This window comes from Myotis nattereri (genome assembly GCF_964212035.1).
Source record: "Myotis nattereri genome assembly, chromosome: 3".
NCBI lineage: Eukaryota > Metazoa > Chordata > Mammalia > Chiroptera > Vespertilionidae > Myotis > Myotis nattereri.
The window spans coordinates 133,694,598-133,707,548 of NC_138077.1; positions in this window are offsets into that span (position 1 = coordinate 133,694,598).

Genomic DNA, 12,951 nt, shown 5'->3' on the forward strand with positions numbered 1-12,951 from the left:
TGAATTAAAGTGAACTGAATATTCATTTAGCTTGGCTGAAGGTTGGTGTTATACCTAAGTGTGGCTAGGGAAGGTCTGGATCCTATAACCAGCCCTTCCTTCAGTTCCATTGAGTCCTTGTTGGGCTGGTTCTTTCCTTTAGCTAAGAGAACTGTCACAAGGAATTCACAGGGGCATGCAGGAAGCAGTCAATCGATGACTCTCGTCATTGATGTTTTTTTATCTCTCTCCCTCTCCATTCCTCTCTAAAATCAATAAATTAAAATACAAAAACATTGGCCAAGCCAAGTCACTGACTTGTTTAAAACCCTCCACTGCTGTCCTCCTGCACTTGTCATGCAATCTAAACCCCTCAACATGCCCCAGAAGGTTCTCTTCTGTGTCCCCCACTCGTTTGTCGGATATCACTCACTCTTGAGTTGACTGTCAGTCCTTCTGTGCCAGGCACACTCACCTCCTCTTGATTCTGTGGTCTTGTCTGGTTCTCTCACAACAGTTGCCCTTTTTGTTCCCTCTGCCAGGAATGCTCCTCAGCCCTTCATGCACCTGTTGGCTTGTTCTCAGCCTTTAGGGCTCAACCTACATGTTGCATCCACCCCACCCTATAATGGTAGTGTTATGCCCAGATTTCAAGATCCCCCAAAGATCCACCAGGGAGCACCGAGTCTGATGCAAAAAGCATAGAGTCTTTATTCGAGCTAGCTCGAGCTCCCCGTCCACCACACTCGCCGACGCAGTAGCAGGGGGCAGAGAGAGAGAGCTCTGTGGGGAGAGGGGTTTTATAGGGGGGTTGGAGTAAGGGGAGGAGAGAGGACTGTGGGCCCTGCCGATTGGCCAGGCGCAAGTCAGAGTCTTGTTACACAGGATGTGGTTGTGTCTATGGTGCGCACTTCCCTTGATTATCATTGGTTAGTTAAAAGAAATCCTAGGTGTGGCTAGCAGAGGCTTGGGCTTACGGGAAGAAGCTCCTTGCTGCTGCCCAAAAATGGAGGATCCGGGGCAAGATGGAGGGCGTAGCCCTCGCCCTTTCAGTAGCTGTTCCTACCAAACCCCCTTTCCAACACCACCCTGTTAATTCCACTAACAGCACTCCACACACTCTTCTTGAGTTTGCTCCCCCGACTATTGCCTATCTCCCTGGCTGGAATATAAGCTCCATGGGTCCAGGGTTCTTGTGGGTCTCATTTATTGCTATCTCCCCACAGGCTAAAACAATACATGGTACTTCACTGATAACACATGGTAAATCTTTGCTGGATGAATATATTAACCACATAAGCATTAAAAATTTTTCTAATATATAATGGCATGGAAAATGCTTATAGCATAATGTTATGTTTAAAAAGCCAAAACAATATTGCATTTACAGGGTGGGGCCCTGGGGTGCCCTGAGGAAGGAGAGACCAGATCTCAATCAGGTCTCTAACCCACAGGAGAATGCTGGCCCCTCTGGCTGTGGGTTGGAAAGTTTGCTTCTACCCAACTGGAAGAATGTCAGCTAGCAATGGAGTGGCATTCGGGCCTGTGCAAAATCACAGCCAAAGAAATAAAAGGAAGATAAACAAATGAGCCCCTGCCTCCTGAAGAACACAGCAACAATGCTTGAGGAAAGCCTCATCTATGAGAGTCCAAACAAAGAAAAGTAGAGAGAAGGCAACCAAAAGTCCCTGCCCTGTGAATTCCCTGTGACAGTTCTCTTAGCTAAAGGAAAGAACCAGCCCAACAAGGACTCAATGGAACTGAAGGAAGGGCTGGTTATAGGACTCAGACCTTCCCTAGCCACGCTTAGGTGTAACACAACCTTCAGCCAAGCTAAATGAATATTCAGTTCACTGTAATTCACTCAATCCAATCTGATCTAATCAGATGATATCCCAAGTTAAAGAACCCAATCAGTTATTGACAAAGGAGAAATATCCAAAACAGGCAGGGCCCAATTAGCAAGGGGAACAGAATTGTGCTGTCTGGGCAGACAGCACGTCTGCATCACCTGCCTGGGAGCACAGAGCATTCACACCATAAAGCACTTCGGCATTTCCAAGGGCGGAAGTTTTACATTAGGCCCTCAGAAAACGGAGTCAGAGAGGGGACTGGTTTTTCCAGGGCAGGGCGAGGGCTGAGGGCCCTGTTGTCCCAGGATCTTACTCAGGTTCTGCTTCTGGAACCCTTCTTCACCTGGCAAGAGGTTTCCTGAAAGACAGATTCTTTTTACTCCTCTTTTTCAAACAATGAAAACATTTACTATGAAAACAATACGTGATATTTACATACAAGAATAGAGATTTAGAAACAAATCTTCACTGAATAGATCCTTTATAAACCCACCCAGAACATTTACACACTTGACCATTTGTTTGTCCACAAAGAAAATTGCAACAAATTCCAAAGGAATGATGTCATACCAATTGTATTTTTTTCACTACAATGCACCAAAAATAGAAACTAACAGTAGGAATGTAGTCTCCCATTCCATAAATTTGACAATAAAAATATTCTAAATAATCTCTGGATTATAAAAGAAACCATGGTGAAGATAAAAAATATTTAGAAATGAAACACAATGAAAGAATGCATATAAAAGCATATGAGTTACAACTAAAATTGTATTCAAGGGGGAATTTAGAGCTTAAATGCATTTTTTAAACAAAAGAGATCTGAAAATTATTGGATTAAACACAACGATCTAGAAAGAAATATTTAAAAGGAGAAATTAATATAAAACTAATAGAATCTAAAACCAGGAATATAAAAATTATCAATGAAACCAAAATATTGTTAATTCAACAATAATAAAATAGGCCAGTCTGTGGAAAGTCTGATTAGAAAAAACAGAAAAATCAAAATAAATAATATTAGGGACAAAAATGCTATAAACAAATTTTTGCCTATAATTTTGAAAACTTTCATGAAATGGACAACTTTATAGAAACATATCAATTCGAAAAGTGACCCCAAGGAAATAGAACATCTGGATATGCCTGTAACTATTGAAATGAGTGAATGGGGCCCTGGCCGGTGTGGCTCAGTAGGACAGCCTCAGCCCCAGTACTGAAGGGTCTCAGGTTCCATTCCCAGTCAAAGGCACGTACCTGTACCTGGGTTGCAGGGTTGTTTCCTGGCTCTATTCAGGCTACACGCATGAGGCAACCAATCAATGTGTGTCTCTCACATTGATGTTTCCCCCCTCTCCCTCTCTCTCTCTTTCTCTCTCTCTCAATCAATCAATCAATGCAATCAATGGAGGGGGGAATATCCTCAGGTGAGGATTAACAAAAATAATAAATAAATAAATAATAAATAAATAAATAAATAAATAAATAAATAAATAAATAAAATGAGTGAATGGGTAGTCAAATATCTCTCCTCAAGGAAAGCAACAGGTTCAGGCAAGTTTATAGGCAAGCTTAACCAAATTTTCAAGAAACAGAAAATTTATCTTAGCCAAATAATTCCAGACAGCAGGAAAAAAAAGGGAAAAGCTACAGAGTTTATTTTATGAGGTTAATTTGAGTGGAAATGTTACCAGTGGACATGGGATTCTTCCATGGAGTTGCAAGCAAAGCGTTTAGGGGACCCACGTAGAGGAGGCTGAGGTATAGTGGTAAGATTTATTAGAGCTGGAGCAAACACTGACTGTCCCCAGGTGCCCAGTGTCTTATCCAAGACCAGGTGGCTCAGCTCCATCCTGCTGTAGAAGTCCAGCTTTGTCTTTTCTAAGCCCAGAAGAAGGGCCGGGGTCCAGAGATGCTGTGTCATCACCGGGCATGGGCAGGGCCTAGGACGCTGCTGTAGTTCAGTTCAGTTCAGACCAAAGCTTGGTTCAGCTTAGTCCCTGTCCCTGGCTGCACTCCTGCGCTGGGAACCCACGGTTTGGCCGCTGTCAGGCCTGCAGGGCTGCTACAGAGGGAGAATGCCTGAAGGGGTAAGCGCAGAACTAATGCTTGTGCTACTGAGAGGAGCCTTTGCTAAACTCTGATTATAGCACCCTGGCTTGGGAAGGCATAAGCTTTCTTTCAAATTAACCAATCTCTTCCCTGGCTGTTTGAGGGCTTGTGTTGGGTCCTCCCGCTATACCGTCTGTATCCTAAATCTTCTGAGGTTTTATGTCCTCATCCAATCCATTCCTTTTCCCAGGCCAGACACCTCCCCTTTATGCCATCTTGGCTCCTACTGCACATGTGCTTACCTCCCCCAGCGCCATCTTGGCTTCTACGGGGCATGTGCCCAGTAGAGGAATTTCCTCTTTATTGTTTATTCTTCCCCCCAGCCCCATAGTCCAGGCAAGTGGACCAGTTGAACCCTGGGGAAATTGGAAAGCCCATCCTTCCTCCCTACACAAGGTGTGTGGGGAAGGGGAGAGAGGAAGGGAAACAACAGAGGGGTGTTAATCCCCTTGGCAGGGATTCAGCTAGCCCCTGTGTGTCTGAAGCTATAATTTCCAGACTTAAGCCTGATAGCTTGATTAACAGTAACTTCCAGGCTCAATCAGGCCCAGCCAGTCTAGTTCCCTTCTCTTTTGTTAAGTCTTAGCTGCCTACCTATAATAATAAAAGCATAATATGCTAATTAGACCTGGAGTCCTTCTGGACATCCTTCCAGACAACCTTCCGGATGAAGCTGGGGCTGCGAGGGAAGCCTGGGTCCCAGGTGCCTGCCGGCGGTGACCAGAGGGAAGCCTGGGTCCTGGGTGCCAGGGGGAAGCCAGTGCCAGCAGCCGGGGGAAGGAAGGCCTACTCTTGCACGAATTTCATGCATCAGGCTTCTAGTGGTAACAGAAAAGAATAGTAATTATTTTTAGAAGCAACAAAAGTTTAGTTAATTATCATTAATAATTATAAGAATTGAAATTATATAAATTCCAAATAAAAAACTACCAAATCTAATTTAGCATCATATAACTAAGGTTTATTCTGTTAAAATAAATATATATGACTCAATATGAGAAAAATATATCAAGTTACTATAAAATATGAAGATGTTAAAGTGAAGAAAACCACATGATTATTTCAACAAATATGGGGAAATTAAATACTAATTCATTTTTTTAAATAAAATTTTAAACAAACTTAGAATAGACAGAAATTTCTTTAACTTGGTAAAAATATTTCCTCCAAAAAACCCTATAATGGTATCATCCTATCTAATAAAAGAGAAACATGGTAATTAGCCTTACATCCGCTACCCTTCCTATTGGCTAATCAGGGTCATATGCAAATTAACTGCCAGCCAAGATGGCGGCCGGCAGCCAGGCAGCCGAACATGAGGCTTGCTTGCTTCAGTGACGGAGGACTCCAACATTCCCGCCTGCCTTGCCGGCCTCTGAGCTTGCAGTTTGAAACATTGTTACAAATATAGAAGCTAAACAAAACCCCAGAAACCTGCTTTCAGCCAGCCAGGATCTCAGAGCTGGAGTTGAAACAGTGTTTCGATTATAGAACCCAAACAAACCAGATACGTGCTTTCAGCAGCTGAGGCCTAAGAGCTGGAGCCAAGCCTCAGAGCTAAAGCTGGCCCAGAATAAAATAAAAAAAGAAAAAAAGGAGCAGTTGGGAGCTTCAGTCACCTGCCAGCCCTCAGCCCCTCATCCAGACTGGCCAGGCACCCCAGTGGGAACCCCCACCATGAAGGGTGTGTGACCAGCTGCAAACAGCCATCATCCCCTCATCCAGGCTGGCCAGGCACCCCAGTGGGGACCCCCACCCTGATCCAGGACACCCTTCAGGGCAAACCAGCCAGCCCCACCCATGCACCAGGCCTCTATCCTATATAGTAAAAGGGTAATATGCCTCCCAGCACCGGGATCAGCGTGACAGGGGGCAGCGCCCAAACCCCCTGATCAGCCCTGCTCTGTGCCTGATAGGGGGGAGCTCCCCAACCCCCTGATCACCCTGCGGCTCTGTGTGTGACAGGGTGCGGCGCCCCAACCCCCTGATCGGCCCTGCTCTGTGGGTGATAGAGGGTGGCACCCCAACCCCCCCCCCCCCACGGGCCCTGCTCTGTGTGTGACGGGGTAGAGCCATAACCTCCCCATCGGCCCTGCCCTGAGTGTGACAGGGTGCAGCACCCCAACCCCCTGATCCGCCTTGCTCTGTGTGTGACAGGGGGCAGTGCCCCAACTCCCCTATTGGCCCTCTCTGTGAGTGACAGCGGGGAGCTCCTCAACTCCCTGATCGACCCTGCTCTGTGCGTGACAGGTTACGGAGCCCCAACCCCCCTGATGGGCCCTGCTCTGTAAGTGACAGGGGGTGGCGCCACAACCTCCCCATCGACCCTGCCTTGAGTGTGGCAGGGGGCGGTGCCCCAATCCCCCAATCGGCCCTACTCTGAGCGTGACTGAGGGTGGCATTGCAACCTCCCGATCCGCCCTGCTCTATGCATGACAAGGTGTGGCACCCCAACTCCCCAATCAGCCCTGCTCTGAGCCCAACCAGGGGCTGCACCTAGGGATTGGGCCTGCCCTCTGCCACCTGGGAGTGGGCCTAAGCCAGCAGGTCATTATCTCCCGAGGGGTCCCAGACTGCGAGAGGGCACAGGCCGGGCTGAGGGACCCCCCTCCCCACCGAGTGCACAAATTTTTGTGCACCGGGCCTCTAGTCTATATAATAAAAACCCAGTGGTCATAATGCCGTAACAACCAAAGACCAGTCACAAGGAGGTGCCTTGACATTGCGTCCTGCGGCGCCAGCGGGACTTGACTCTGGGTCCCGAGGCACCCCGGGTCTGGGTCTCACACGATTTCACACGCTGGGCCCTCAGTACTTAGTAATAAAATTTTAAACACATACCTTATTACATTCAGGTACAAGTCAGCCTGCCCATTATTACCCTACTACCCAACACGGGACTGGGGGTCCTTCCTTACCAAGGAAAAGAAGAGACAAAAGAATCAGGGTGAATTTGTTTGCAAATTGTCTTCTTTGAAAATCCAAGAGATTCTTCAGACAAACTATTAAAATGAATAAGACAGTTCAGCAAGTTTGCTGCATACAAAGTCAACATAAAAATCATTAGCATTCCTTTATATCATTGATAACTGATCAGAAATGCAGTAAAAAAAATAGCAACAAGCAATTATATTGAATCTAAGAATAAGTTAAGCAAATGATGTTTAGAACTTTATAGAAAAAATATAATGAGTTGTTGAAAAATAAAAAAGAAAAGTTGAATACATAGACACAAAGAGAGGCTCTATATTTCTTTCCCCAAATTCACCTATGACTCCAATATAAGGTATTATTTTTAAAAAAGCAAGGATGTTTTAGTTCTCTATTGATGTATAACAAATCTCCCCAAAACCTAATGGCTTAAAACAATTACTGTTACTCTGGGGTCTGGGATGGGCTCAGCTAGGCATTATCTGCTGTCCTTGCAGGTAGTCACTCAGGTGCTGCACTCAGCTGGGGGCTCAGCTCTGGGCTGCATTCAGCCAGCTGCTAAGAAAATTAGGCTTCCTCTTTCTCTAGGGAGACTCAGGGCCCCTCCCCTTCCACATGGGTTTTTCTCCAGCAGGGCAAACACTTACATGGTTGCTCAGAGCTCCCAAGAGCACAAAACAAAAGCTTAAGGCCCAAGGGCTGCTAAGATAGATAGGCTTCTCTCTTTCTCTAGGGAGACTCAGGGCCGCTCCCCTTCCACGTGGGTTTTTCTCTGTGGGTGTCTCCAGCAGAGCAGTGACCACTTACATGGTGGCTCAGAGCTCCCAAGAGCACAAAACAAAAACTTACAGGCCTAAGGGTTAGACCAGGAATTGGCATAGTATCACTTCTGTCTCATCTTAAGATTAGGAGGTGTGGTCCTTGGGCTCTCTACCACAAGGGACCTATCACACGTCAAGATTTGTAAAGTTAACCTACAGTGTTGGTGTAGGACCTGATAAATAAATCAAGGGGTCAGAGCTGAGAGCTCTTATAAACAACTAGAGGCCCGGTGGACGAATTTGTGCATGGGTGGGGTCCCTCGGCCTGGCCGGTGATCGGGGCCTATCGGGAGGGAAGGTTAGCAGTGGGGAGGGGCCGAGGAAAGTTGGCAGGCTGCCCCCCCACATCAGGGCTGATGTGGGGACTGGTTGGCGGAGGGGGAAGGGCCACGGGAGGTTGGCTGGCCCAGGGGGGGAGGGGCCAGAGGAGGGGCCATGGGATGTTGGCTGTGGGAGCACACTGACCACCAGGGGGCAGCTCCAATGTTGAGCGTCTGCCCTCTGGTGGTCAGAACATGTCAAAGTGACTGGTCGACTGGTCATTCCGGTCATTTGGTCATAACAGTCGCTTAGACTTTTATATATATACTAGAGGCCTGATGCATGAAATGTGTGCAAGAGTAGGTCTTCCTTCCCCTGGCTGCTGGCACCAGCTTCCCTCTGGCACCCAGGACCCAGGCTCCCCTCGCAGCCCTGGCTTCATCCAGAAGGTCGTCCGGAAGGATGTCTGGTCTAATTAGCATATTATGCTTTTATTATTATAGATAGATAGGAACCTGGTAAATGATAGAAGTGTCACTATAGATCAGTGAGAAAAGGTAGGCTTTTAAAAGTCAGTAGAGAAGAGGCAAATAACTTTTTATACTTATGGTGGCTTTCAACTTCTTTGATATTCCTGCCTTGAAGATGTTCAGTGTCATTCCCCTCCTATTGAATGTGGGCTAGACTTAGTGAAGAGGCTCACTTCAAAAGAATAAAATACAGTGGAAGTGACAGCATGTGACTATGTCATAAAAGGCATTTTAGCTTCCTGCTTGCACATACTTTCTCTCTCTTGAGTGGATCACTCATTCTGGGGGAAACTAGCAACCATGTCATCAGGACTGTCAGGCAGCCCTGTGGAGAGCCTCCATGGGGAGGAACCGAGGCCTCCTGCTGACAGCCATGTGAGTTAGCCATCTTGCAAGAACAGACTTCAGATGACTGCACCTTTGACCGACATCTAACTACAATCTCAGGAGAGATCCTAAGCCAAACCCACCCAGCTAAACTGTTCCCAGATTTCCAGCCACCTGAGATTGTGAAATAACAAATGTCTATGGTTCTAAGCTGCCAATTGCTGGGGTAACTTGTTTTACAGATAACTAATACAATATCCCACCACCACCACTCTGCCAAAATAATAAAATAATAAAATTGGATCCTTCCTCATGCCTCACACACAAAACTTTAGAACTTTCCAGGAGATAATATTGGACAATATTTCTTATGATTATAGAAAATAGTTCTTAAATCAGATACATATACAGAGACACATGCCACAAAGGAAAAGATACTATAATCAATGTTAAAAAATAAATGACAAACAGGGAGAAGATATTTGCAATATATAGTATACAGAATATACAAAGAACCCCATCAAATAAGGTAAAAGACAAACAGCTGAATAGAAAAAAAGTAATAAATAGGTAATTCATGGAAGAGGCAACCTAAATGACCATTACAACATCTCACGAGTAACAAGAGCAATGCAAAGTAAGCCAGAATGAAATTTTATTTCTGATCTATCAGAATGACAAAAATTAACAAATCTAAAAATATCAAGGTTTGACCAGCATATGGGCAAATGGGAATTCTCATACATAACTGGAGGGAGTATGTAGCCATGTGGAAGCAATTTGGCAGTCTGTAGTAAAACTAAATATGTACATACACTGCGACCTGACAACTCCACTTTGAGCAATGCTAAAATTTCCAAAGAATCCCTGACACCATTCACAAGAAGACCCATACTAGGCTAGTTATTGCTGAATTACTAGAGGTATAGAAATACCTAAAACAACAAAAATGTCCATTAATAAAATCTATAATAATAAAAGCATAATATGCTAATTAGACTGGACATCCTTCCAGACGAAGCCGGGGCTGTGAGGGAAGCCTGGGTCCCGGGTGCCAGAGGAAAGTTGGTACCAGCAGCCGGGGGAAGGAAGGCCTACTCTTGCACAAATTTTGTGCATCGAGCCTCTAGTGCAGTGGTTCTCAACCTTCTGGCCCTTTAAATACAGTTCCTCATGTTGTGACCCAACCATAAAATTATTTTCATTGCTACTTCATAACTGTAATGTTGCTACTGTTATGAATCGTAATGTAAATATCTGATATGCAGGATGGTCTTAGGCGACCCCTGTGAAAGGGTCGTTCGACAGCCAAAGGGGTCGCGACCCACAGGTTGAGAACCGATGCTCTAGTGGCTAAATAAAAGATGGTATATTTAAACCACATACCACACCAGGGTAAAGGAATAAACTGCAATTTTGTTTTTGTTTTTAATTAATTAATGTATTTATTGTCTAAAGTTTTACCTATGTCTCCTTTTTCCCACCCCCCAGCCATTCCCACCCCGGCGAGCCCCCACCACCCCAGTGTCTGTGTCCATTGGTTATGTGCAGTTTTTAATATCAATATTGATTGGCCTTAGAAACATAATGTTGATAAAAATATAATTACTTTTATATTGATAATAAAATCACATGCAAACAATTCTCTCTATGTTTTATGGATATATATGTGGTTTGTGTGTGTTTAAAAGACATTGGAAGAACTATGGCTATACATTAAAACAGTATGCAAATTAAACTTCAATATGAGACTTTTAAAAATAGATTGAAAAGACTGTAATGATTAATTTATGTGTCAACTTGACTGAGCCTCAGGGTGTCCAAATATTTGGTGAAACATTATTCTGGGTGCTTTTGTGAGGGTGTTTTTGGATCAGATGAATATTTTAACCAAGTCAAACAGATTATGCTCTCTAATATGGGTGGGCCTCATCCAATCACTGGAAGGTCTGAATAGAACAAAAAGACCAACTCTCTCTCAAGTAAGAGAGAATTCTTTCCTGCCAGACTGTCTTCAAACTGGGATCTCAACTTTTTCCTGCCTTTGGCCTTGAACTGAGACATCAGCTCTTCCTGAGTCTCCAGTTGCCGAGTTATTCTGCAGATCTTGGGACTTCTCAGCCTCCATAATCCCCTGAGCCATTTCCTTATAATAAATATCTCTCATATATATTCTATTGGTTCTGTTTCATATGCATGTGTGTTTGTGTGTATGTGCATCTCACATCTGTTACCACCTCCCAGGTCCATAGAACATTCACACACACACACACACACTTCTCTGAAAAACCCTGACATATTCAAGACAAACAATAAATACCTAATAGTGTTTGTTTCTACAAATAAGGTAAGGGGAGTGGGACTAGCAACTTTAACTTCAATGTTTTATTATACTTTTCTCTATTTTTGTAAAGTTCTTGAGAAATTTAAAAAACTGCCTTTATACAAAAAAATATTTAAAAGAAAGTAAAGTATAAAGAAGAAAATAAAAATTACTCATGATTCTACAATTATTGGCATTTGGGTGTACATTTAGGGTAGTCCTAAAGTCCCATAGATGAAGAGAATTTCCTTTTGTTTTAGAAGTCATATATATTTTATAAATTTCTAAAATATATTTGTGTTGATTTCTGCCGGGGTCCAACCCCAGCAGGTCCAGGGCTCCCCAAAGGTGTGGATGGAGTCGGTGAAGAAGGAATGACACAGAGACAGTGTTCAGTTGATCAGCAGCCTAGCCAGGATCTCCAGCCAAGTTCTGGTCTCGATCTCCAGAGAGGTTCTGCTTAGGATCTCCAGCCAGGTTCTGTGTCCATGGTCTCTTGCTAGGTTCTCCAGCCAGGTTCTCCAGGTTCTCCAGCCAGGTTCTGTAGCCATGTTCCCTCGCTAGGTTCTCCAGCCAGGTTCTGTCCAGGTTCTCCAGCCAGGTTCAGTCACCAGGTTCTAGTCAGGTTCTCTTGCCAATTTCTGTAGTCAGGTTCAGTCCAGGATCTTTTGCCATGTTCTCTGGCTAGGTTCTGTCTCTAGGTTCTGAGGCCAGTTTCTGTCCAGGATCTTTTGCCATGTTCTCTCCAGCGAAGTTCTTCTGTCTCTAGAGAACGTTCTGTGTAGGTTCTGTGCCTAGGTTCTGTCTCTCTTTCTGTCTCCTTACATCTGTATTTATACCAGTTGATTCCAATCCTATCAATCTCTATTACAAAGGTTAGGGCGTTTCTTATCTCCATTCCAGGGAGTAAAGATTATGTAGCTTAAGCATGATTGTTTGTAGTGATTAACTACCCGCCTGGCACTTAGTTAAGGAGTTTCATCCCCTCCCTGACTTCAGGGAAAAATTCCTACCTGGGGAAACAACCTTTCTCGGAGAGGTGACCTTGGTTAAAACACACAGCGCTAAGGGGAGCAAACATATTAAGAACAGTATGCTATATACGCCAGGTCCCTTGAAACATATGCTGTGCAGATGTTTCTTTCCTGCAGCGACTGTGTCAAGCAGCAAGGATGGACCGGCTTCCGGCAGATTTCAGAGAGGAAGGGAGAGGGAGAGATAGAAACATCAATGATGAGAGAGAATCATTGATCAGCTGCCTCCTGCAAGCCCCCTACTGGGGATCAAGCCTGCAACCTGGGCATGTGCCCTGACTGGGAATCAACTATGACCTCCTGGATCATTGGTCAATGCTCAACCACTGAGCAACACCAGCCAGCAGAATTCATATATTTTAATTTCAAACACTCTTTGAAGGCTCCTAGAATTGCTAACCACATTCTGGTTCCTTTTTTAAATGAGACCTGCCTTCATAAAAGTCATAGGATATGCAGGTATCAGTGGCAGCATCCGTGTAAATGACTTGCTGTGCCCCTGCAAGGCTGTGGACCAGGGACTACTGAGCCTGAGATTGAAGACGGGACATACCCCAGTGGCAGCATTGCCATGTTATCCAAAGGTCCCCTGTGCCGTGCCCACATGGCCAAGGGTGAACCTGAGGAGGGGCGGTGAAAGATTAAAGAAGACAGACAAGAGAATACAACTGGGGCTCCGTGGATCTCCAGTGCCTGGATGAGGGCACAGAAAGACCCAGCCTACAAGCTGAGGCTTTATTTTATAGTCAGATCAAAACAAGGGTAGTGGTCAACGTGTTT